The following is an 11178-nucleotide window of genomic DNA, read 5'->3' as shown; positions in this document are numbered from 1 at the left end:
TTTTTTTTTTTTTTTTTAAGTTCGCATGGGTTATTTTTCAGGATAGATTCATATGTTAGGTCACAAATTAAGTTTCAGTAGATTTTAAAAGATAGAGGTAATACAAAGTAGTATATTCTCTAACAAAAACCAGATGAAGTTAGAATTCAGTAACAAAAAGAAAACTAGAATATTTACACATTTGTGGAAATTGAACAATGCAGTTTAAAATCCATTGGATCAAAGAGGAAACCACAAGGGGAATAAAATCCTTGGGTATGAATGAAAATATAAAAGCATAACATGTCAAAACTTAGGAGACACAGCAAAGGAATGCTAAAGAAGGAGTTTATAGGTATAATTGTTTTCACTAGAAAAGAAGGAGATTTTGATTCAACAACCAGCTTTACAGTTCAAGGAACCAGAAAAAGTAGAAAGTAAGCCCAAAATTAGCAGAAGGAAAGAAATAATGAAGATTGGAGCAGAGATAAATAAAATAGACAATAGAGGAACAATAGAAAATATCCACAAAACCAAAAGAGCAACAAAATTGACAAACTCATAGGCAGATGAATTAAAGAGAAATGGAAGGAAAGGGAGAAGTCTCATTTTACTAAAATAAAAAATAAGAGTGGAGACATTACTACTGACTCTACAGAAATAAAAAGAATTATAAGAGTACTCTGAACAATTACATACCAACAACTTGGATAACTACATGAAATGCAGAAAATCCTAGAAATGTAAAACCTGCCAAGATGAATTATGAACAAATAGAAAATCTGAACAGACCTATAACAAGTTAGGAGATTGAATTTGTAATCCAAATCTTCCAACAAAGAAAAGCCGTGTACCTGAAAACCTCACTAATGAATTCTACCAAACATTTAAATAATTAAAACCAAGATTGATTTTCCAAAACATTTTCCAAAAATTTAAAAGGAAGGAACACTTCCAAAATCACTTTATGAGGCCAGCATTACCCTGATACCAAAGCTAAAGAAACTACAAAAAATGAAATTACAGATTGATGTTCCTTGTGAATACTGATGCAAAAATCCTTAACACAGTACTGGAAAACAGAACTCATTAGCATATTAAAAGGATTACACTCATAAGCCTACTTAAAAATATATAGAGTTAAAATGTCAATGTTATCCAAAGTGATCTATAGATTAATACAATCCCTAGCCCAATGTTTTTTTGTTTTTGGTTTTGGTTTTGTTTTTGTTTTTGTTTTTTTGCAGAAATAGGAAAACCTATCCTAAAATTCTTATGGAATCTACCACCCTGAATAGTCAAAAACAATCTTAAAAATGACAAACAAACCTGGAGGACTCACACTTTATAATTTCCACACTCTTACAAAGCTAAATGAAAATAATGTGATACTGTTATTAAGACAGACATGTAGACCAATAGAATAGAATAGAGAGCCAAGAAATAAATCCTCACATATGTGGTCAAATGATTTTTTTTTTTTAATATTTTAATTTTAAGTATTCTCTACACCCAACTTGGGGCTCAAACTCATAATCCCCAGATCAAGCCAACCAGGTGCCCCTATGGGCAAATGATTTTTAACAAGGGTACCAAGACTATTTAATGAGGAAAGGATAGTCTTCAATAATTAGTGCTAGAACAACTGCATATCTATAGGCAAAAGAATGAAGCTAGGACCTTACCCGACACCATGTACCAAAATTAAATAAAAATGGACCAAAGACCTAAATGTACAAACTACACTATAAAACTCCTAGAAGAAACATGGGGCAAGAGCTTCCTGACATTGGATTTGGTAATGATGTCTTGGACGTAACATCAAAGATGCAGGCAACAAAATAATAGACACATTGGACTTTATGAAATAAAAACATTTTTCCATCAAAAGATAATTTCAGTGGAGTAAAAGGCAACCCACAGAATGGGAAAGAATATTTGTAAGTCATATATCTGATAAGAGATTAATATTCAGAACATATATAGTACTTCTCAACTCAAAAACAATGGAAAACTAATGACTCAATTAAAAAATGGGTGACGACTTCAATAGACATTTCTCTGAGAAGACATTAAAATGGCAGTGACGGGGCGCCTGGGTGGCTCAGTCAGTTAAGCGTCTGCCTTCAGCTCAGGTCATGATCCCAGGGTTCTGGGATCGAGCCCCGCATTGGGCTCCCTACTCGGCAGGGAGCCTGCTTCTCCCTCTCACTCCCCCTGCTTGTGCTCTCTCTCTCTCTCTCTGTCAAAAAATAAATAAAATCTTTAAAAAAGTAAAATAAAATGGCAGTAAGCTCATAAGTAGATGCTCGATGTCACTAATCATTAGAGAAATGCAAATCAACACTATAGTGAGATATTTCTGCACAGCCATTAGGATGGCTACTATCAAAAAAAATAGAAAATAACAAGTGCTGATGAGGATGTGGAAAAGTTGGAATGCTGGTGCATTGTTAGTGGGAACATTAATTGGTATAGCCATTATGGGAGACAGTATGGAGTTTCCTCAGAAAATTAAAAATAGAACTACCGTAAGATCCAGTAATTCCACCTCTTGGTATATACTCAAAAGAATTGAAAGCAAGGTCTCAAAGAGATACTTGTACACCCATTTTCATCTGAACATTATTCATAATAGCTAAAACGTGGAAGCAAATCAAACATCTATGAACAGATGAATGGATAAGCAAGATGTAGTATGTACATTAAATGGAATATTATTCAGCCTTAAAAAGAAAGGAAATTCTAACACATGCTACAACATAGGTAAACTTTGAGGACATTATATTAAGTGAAGTAAGGCCATCACAAAAAGACAAATACTGTATGATTTGACTTATATGAAATGCTTATAGTAGTCAAACTCATAGAGACAAAGTAGAACAGTGGTGGCCAGGAACTAGAGGTAAGGGCAAAATGAGGATTTATTGTTTCAGAGATAGAGATTCTCAGTTTTTGCAAAATGATTTCTGGTGATGGATGGTGGTGATAATTGTACAACAATGCAAGTATACTTAATACTATTGAACTGTATGCTTAAAAACTTACAGCGGTGAAATTTTGTTATATGTATTTTATCACATTTAAAATATTCTTTTTTATTTCTTTGATTGAGAGGTTCAAATCCATTTCATGTATTTATTGGCTATCTGTACTTCATTTTCTGTGAATTACCTGTTCTTATCATTTGCCCACTTCTAAAAACAGTTTTTTTTTCCCTTATTCATGTGAATGAAGTGCCCGTAAAATTAAAATAGTCCTCTTCTGACCTGTCTATAGAAATCTTTAAAGCAAAAGATTTGATAATTATCAGGGAAGTCAGGATAACAAAGATTAGTCTGAGGTGTGGAAACAGTTGAGGCCAAACAACACAGATAGTGGTGGGCTACTTGTATTTCACTGAGATTATATTATTCTTTCAAATTGACTTTAAAAAATAAAGCATTTCTATATCCCTAGGAATTAAAATCCCAATAAAGCTTTTAAAGTTTTATTTTTTCATAAATTACATTTGTTATGGTGTGTTTGGCTTTATTCTGGGAGATTTTTCATTTCTAAAAGGTGTTATAAAAATAAATGAGTTGATTTATTAAAAAAGCTATGAATATTTTTTATTTTTGTTCTCATACTACTCATTTTCTGTCGATTCCTAAGTGAGTAATGTATTGGACTAATTCTTCACATATACCATTTTGATTTTAATTTGTTGAACAGCATTATCCATAAATAGTAAAACAAATAATTGGATGTTAGAAAGCCGATTCAAAAATGCATCTAATTTTCAGCCTGGTTTGGTGTTTGCCATCTAGATTATTTGATCCTCCAAACACTTGTATATATTTTGGAGACCTTGCAACATTTCCATTATACGTTACACAATACGTTAAAATAGAGGACTTAAACTATCCATTAAACTATCTTCACTAAACACATTTAAATTAACACATTTAAACCCTCACAATTTAAATGAAATTTTAGCAGCTATTACTTAAAATATGAAGGACCAGGTGTGATGGTGTTGCATAAAACTGATACTTGACACTGAAAATAGTTAAAAGACTTCAAAATGGACCAAAAGCTGTTGCTTCGCCTATGGATTTTTAAAGCCAGTTACTTTTTAATATTCAGCAGTAAGAGATGGCTACTCTAAAGGATTTCCTTTCCACTTCAAAGGATGCCCTGTGGGTGTTCACATCATTCCTTGTATGGAAGTTGAAAAAGAAACCATGTATGTAAAACTCAATATATAATATATAATATGAGTGTGGTATGAGAAGTCAGGAGATCTAGAGGTTATTCTCAATCCTACCTATGATTTATCAGTGAGAACGTGGTCAACATTCTTAGCTTTTTTTTTTTTTTTTACCTCTATTCTTTATCCGCATAAAAGAGGGTGGAAATCACAGAGAAATTTATGTAAAGCTTTTGAAGTTTAAGCTTCAGGGACTCTTGCACAGGTCACTACCAAGACCCTGGGTTACCCGAGTATTTTTATATTCATATTTTTAAAATATTTTTTTCTAAAGAGAGTCCTCACAAATGGAATACATTCCCATATTTGCAAAACCTGGATTCATCCCTGGCCAGAATACATCCTTTATAGTTTCTTCCAGTTCTGCAATTCAGTGATTTTTAAATGAATGCTTAGTAGTTCATACATAGTAAATCACAACTGTTTCTTACACATAGTGTTTTCTTTTGTAAGATGTTTCTGCTCTTATAATGCTCTATAACTATTTATGAAGACTAATTTTCACTGAAATGTTATAAAATCTTTGAAATCTGTCTTCTTTAGTCCTTCTCTTTTCTGACTTTTCTTATCTCTTAGTATAATGATTCTCAAATTGTGATTCCATCATCGGGTACGTACATCACAATCACCAGAAGTATTTTTTTATTATTTATTTAATAGGGGGAGAGAGAGAGAGAGAGAGAGAGCGAGAGCGAGAGCATCCAAGCAGGGGAGTAGCAGAGGGAGAGAGAGAAGCAGGCTCTCCACTGAGCAGGGAGTCTGATGGGAGGCTTGATCTGAGGACCCTGGAATTAGGACCTGAGCCAAAGGAAGATGCTTAACCAACTGAGCCACCCAGGCGCTCCCACCAGGAATATTTTTTTAATGCATATTCTCATGACTGCAACCTGGATTTACTGAATAATGAACGGAGAAAAGGGTGGCAGATAGAAGAAATCAGCATTTTGAAGAGGCCCTCTAAATGCTTTTTGTGTCCACTAACCTATAAGAGCACCTGCTTATCTTCATGTTCTGGAAGGTGTATGTGAATGTTTCTTAGAAATTAGGGCCAGATGGCAAGGAGAATAAGAATGCAAGAAAAGCTAAATGCAGGTAAAAATTTATGACCCTTTCTCCAAACAAAACCGGGTAAGATTATATTTTATTATATTACATCATATTTTATTTCATCTCCCAATTAATACTACCATTTTATTATGTCATTCCCCATTTACACTTTTTTCTGTCCTCTTAAGAGAGGAAAACAAAATTTGAAAAGGAAGGCTGCCTTACTTTCCCTTGCCAAACTTCTTGCTTGGAGTTTCAGAATCCAGGATACCAGAAGAGGCGTTTTTGGGTAGGCAAAGAGAAGACCCAAAGTGGAGAGGCTTGGTTTCTGTCCACCATTACCATTTGGAGTAATCTTTGTACAGACCTCCCTTACACTACAAGGGGTTGCCAAATAAAGGTAAAAGGGGGAAGCAGAGAGAAAAGTTCTGGTTTGCACTCCTGAGCCTTTCTGAGTTTATATGCAGTAGACTGAGTTGAGAACTGCTGTCTGCCTGTTGGAAGTCAGGATGACCCTCAGCAGAGCACACAGGTACTAAGCGTGGGTTGGAATATGTATGGAATGACCAGTGGAAACTTCAAGGGCTCTGACGTGTTTTGATACTGCAAGAGGAGGCAATTTTAGAATGTTGTTATCGTTAGACCAATCCCACTTTGTCATGTTCCCTCTCCCATGAAAGCTCCTGAGAAACAGCTACAGAACACATTTTGGAAATATAATTTCTACTGTGAGAAGCAATCAACATTAAAACTTGAAGAACCAAGGGGGTATTTACAGAGAACATTTTTACCACCCTGTAACATCTGTAGCCAGTATTTTAGGGTGATAGTTTGCTTGAATAAGTGTGCCTGCCAGATAGGGAAGCAAAAAGGAAAAACAAAGACATGAAAATTATTTGCCAATAACCAAAATTTTTCTGCTGTGTTCCAATTTTGTGATCCATTGCTGGGATTCCATGTAGGTCTCAGAGGACATAATCATGTGTTCTATGTGGTTAGCAGGGATATAAGCAAGTGGGAATGTGTATGTATATGTGTCACAGAGAAAAACATACTTCATCTGACCTGGTATATTTTTTGCACAATTGAAATGTATATACGGCCTTAACAGTTCAGGTTGTTTATCCCCTATTTATTAGCCATGCTTTTTTGCTGTTCACTTAAAAATGTAGACTTGCCCCCGAAATTCTGTGGAAACGAAAGTTCCTATATAACTAGTTGAAAGCTACACTTACTAAGTTTTGGTGTTCTTTTTTTTTTCTTCTTCTTTATTTTCAATTACCAGAGCATATAACATGGTTGAAAACAGAATATAAAGGAATTTTAGCAAAAAGTATAAAGGAACATTTAGGGGAGTGGGGTGGAGAATTTTCAAAATAACTTTTGTGAAAAAAATGCTTTAAGGAAACAAGAAGGCAAATCCATTCAGCTGTTTCCAGAATTTGAGTTCTGAATATCAAAAATGACTGGTAGGAAAATATTAAATTTGAGTGCTCAAATGAATTTCCATTAATTAGTTATCATGTATGTTCATGATGCTTAAAATCTTCCTTTTAAACTTTAGTCTTTATGGCTACATTTAAAGACAAAGCAGGTCTGTTAATAATGGGGCTTGGCATTGACCATTCTATCTAGTGATTAGCTCTTTGTGATGAAAACTATCCTTACATTCTTTATCTCAGACTTGGTGGTGCTCTTATTGAAGATACTGCATGTTCAACAAAAAGAAATATGATCAGTATGTGGAAGTCAGGCCATCCATTTATAGGAACTGTTTATAAACATGCTGTTGAAATTCTGCCCTTTATTTCAGCTTGGTTTTCTTTATGTCGGTGTTAACATTTACCCATATTTTATTGACAAGTGTTTTGTTTCATGAAGATACAAAGTAATGCACACAGAATGACAAATGCTATTATCATAGACTCTCTTAAATGATAGCTTTGAAATTTGAGGACATTCTTTCAGGATGTCTTATCAGAAAGGAAAATGAGTCTTAGGAAAGAGGCTAACTTAGTTTATAAAATTATTTGAGGGGAATCATCTTGGGAAGTTGCTTCTGTGAGAACTTTCTGTTGCTCAAGGGTCATTTATTATCTCTAAGTTTGGCAGATTAGTTAGTTGTGTTGTCTTTGATAACTTGGCAAAAATAAGCTGAAACTTAGGAGGTCAGTTCTGATACTAAAGAGTTAGTTTCAGGGTGCTTGGGAGGCTCAGTTGGTTGAGCGTCTAACTTTTGATTTCGGCTCAGGTCATGATTTCAGTAGTGTGAGATTGAGCCTTGTCAGGCTCTGTACTGGGCGTGGAGTCTGCTTAAGATTCTCTCTCTCTCCCTCTCACATATCCTCTCCCTTCCCCCACCCCCCACCAAAAGAGGGTTCACATTGTTGCATTGTTGAGCCCAGCCAGAACCCCAGGAGCTATTTGATAATTCTGGGGTGTTTATCACAAATCCATTCTCCCTACTCAGGATATGCTTTTGTCTACGTGTTAGTGGTTTCAATGACTAATGCTGGGCATACAGCAAAAAAACAGCATAGCTTTTATAAGAAATTCTTAGTCATTTTGAAAAACAGCATAATTCTTAAAATTTTTAGGGGAATAGTGCACAATCTAATTAAACAAATGATTTCCAAATTATATCATGATCCTTACCAACTCTCCTCTTCCCTCAAACTCAATGTCTGTCAAATTTTTCATCCTACATCTTTTCTCAGGGATTCGAATTCCTTCTAGCCAACACTCTTTAAACTTAAGATTTTTTTCAATGATGTATCGGTATTATTACCAAATATTTATTTGTCCATACACATTTCTAGCTTGCCTCTTCAAAGACAAATATTACCCCTTCTTGTCAGTGCTGTTGTTCTTGGTGATACAGATGACTTGCTATTTGATTAATATGGCTCTATGAATCAGATTGGGAGCAGATGCTAGTGGTGACTGAATCTTCTAGCTTGTATCTGTTACACTACAATATGCTCATTTCCTGTATATAAAAAATAGCATTTTTACTTAGTACTGACTTTTCTCATGCCTGAGAAAGTATTAAATTCTCCAAGAGAAGAATAAAGTAACATAGTTACATATTTCTATAGAAACAGGAAAACAAATTATAATAAAAACTATAAATTTGGATACTTGTTAAATGGCTGAGGAGTATATTTGGTGCTGCAATAGCTATTAATTGCATTTTAACGTCCATAATAATTGAGAATAGTAGCAAAGCAATCATGATGAATAGTGAAACAAACATAAACTAAAAAGAAATTGCTATCCATTATGTTTTGTGGCTTTTTCTAGTGCCAGAGAATTCTTCCCCACTGTGATAATGGTATAAAACATCAATGTAAGCTGTAAAATATGAAGCAATTTTCAAAATATTTTCATAATTATTTCATTATGTACATTCTCATTTTTAAAAAGTATCTTAAAATAAGATAAATCTATAGTTGAGTTAATGAAACTGACCTTCCAAGGGGATTGCACTTTTTTCATAAAACAGTTTTTTCAGTAATATTTATTGTGGACTTACTGTGTGCAAAGCTCATCACTAAATTTAGGGATACCAAGATTAGTGAAACAGGTGTCTTGTTTCGAGAGGGTATGAACTAATGATAGAGAAAAAAACATCTATAGAGATGTACAGGGAACAATTGAGAGCACTGTAGAGGAAGATGACCCATGATTTCTTGGGAGGGGACCAAGAAATACGTTAGACTTCCTCTCCCCTGCCAACTGCAAGTAACATAAACTTCAGTTGTCAAAAATATGACACTTTCCCTTAAAATGCTTACCATTTATTTATTTTTTTCCCTTCCTCTCTGACTCTTTGAGGGATGAGTTTAAAAAGGAAGGGTACATATCACATATGTATATAAGATTTCCTCCATTGGCAAAAGTGATCAATTTTCCAATAGTGTGCCAAGAAAATAGTGACTTCTTTGGTTTAATTTACGGCATGATAGTGTAAGTTCTGTGGCAGAAAAAAAAAAAAAAAACCTTTATATTTAGTATGCAGAGCTCATTGTCTATAGTAAAATAGGATAGACTCACAGTGAGACCTGCCCCCATTTGGGACAGGGTAATTGAGTCTGTAGATCTGCACTGAATGATCTGCTAGGCTAGCAGTTAATTCCTTTTCTGGTGCATCAATAAATTTCAAAATTAACATTCATAAGGACTCAAGGAAAACTAGCTTGCCTAAAAGATTTAGGCGTCGTCTACATTTGTCTCCTACATGAAAGAAACAATTTTATAGGATACCCAAGTGTCCTAAAATATGGTAACACAGAAGCATCTCACAATTAAAATTCTTTAGCTGGTTCTTGGGTATTTTGAATGAGGACATTAGATCATTCTCGGTACTTATGACTACACAGCAGAAGTAACATCTGGGAAGGAAATAAGTCGTTCAGAATGGGTATAGACATCTGTTTCCTAGTAGAAAAACTCCTATCCTGTAAAATATTTTATCATAATAAGGGATAATAGTGTTTTTGTTTGTTTGGTTATCTTTCTGTTCTTGTTTGTTTGCTTTTAACTTGAGGCCACAGAACTTTCCTGAATATTTACTTGCAGTATTCTTCCCTTTTAAAGAGCATTTTATCTGGTGGCAAGTTCTAGTCTCTGTAATGATAATGGCAACTAGTAATTGTGGCATAGTGTGGCTTTGGTGTCAGAAAGACATTAATTCAAATCTCAGCATATGTAAATGGAGACTCCTTTAAATTCCCTCTGGATCCTATCCCTTTATCTGTCCTTTACTGAGGAGAGGAAAATCAGTCAAGCTCTTCTTAAACCCTACTCAATAATTTAACCTGGGACTAATGAAAAGAAAGTCAAGAGTTTTTCTCTGGCAGCCAACGGCCCTTAAGTGAGAAAAGGAAGAATGAGAATGAAAAAGTGGGAAAAGTTGACCACAGCAATATGGTAAGCAGATGATCTATACAAAAGACATTCAGTGATGCTTATGCAGCTTCCAATCCTAGATACATCCCAGATCAGGTTAGCTCCATCTAATCGTAGAATCTGTTTCTTAAATGTGTCTCTCTGTGTACTTTACAGTCACTTGAAATAATTTAAAGACCAGTGCATCCTTAACTAATAATCGAAGCTAAGTAGATTTTTGCCCGTTATTATACTAAAACATGCAGAGATTTTTGTCAAGCCTATAACTAACCATTAAAACATAGAAGTGTGATTTTTTCCCCACCATCATAAAGCATCAAAAGGCATTTTTAACATGGTGCTATAATTAATAATCAGTAAAAATTTTCCAGTATGTAGGAAGCTGAAGTATGCTTTCGAAAGTGAAATTGGTACTCTAGTCCCATTAATAAGTGTTTTGAAATATGTATAGAAATAGTTCTCCTCATTTTCAATAATTCTTCTTGTTCATTACAGCATTTAAAGGGGTGGAGGGTGGGGAGTAAAAATACCATTCTGCAAGCGCAAAAAATTTAACTAGCAGCAGATGGTGAGACTGTAAAGAAACTGCTCCTCACATCAAGCTTATGGAAATCGGTCTCTTTCTGCTATAGTCACACATCATTTAGTTCTAGAAACAGGGGTCAGGGCAGTACTTGCCATATGCTAACCCTAGTATATCTACTTCTTGCTGATATAGGTGCTATATTTTGAGGAATTTGATTTGAGTCAAAGCATGCTGTAATTTTTATAATAACAAGCCATGACCTTTGATGTATTTACCACTGCCTAATAATGAATACTCTGGAAAGCTTGAATCTTTTTTTTTTTAATTATTATATGAGAAAAAGCTTGATCTTATTTAAGAGCTTTGTGGAACAACAACAACAACAACAACAACAACAAAAAAAAACAAAACAAAACCACTATTATCTTTTTTACATGAAACCCAGGCTTTTTTTCCTGAGAAC

This window comes from Ursus maritimus, unplaced genomic scaffold (assembly GCF_017311325.1).
Source record: "Ursus maritimus isolate PB19 unplaced genomic scaffold, ASM1731132v1 scaffold_14, whole genome shotgun sequence".
Lineage (NCBI taxonomy): Eukaryota > Metazoa > Chordata > Mammalia > Carnivora > Ursidae > Ursus > Ursus maritimus.
This window is presented reverse-complemented; position numbering follows the sequence as displayed.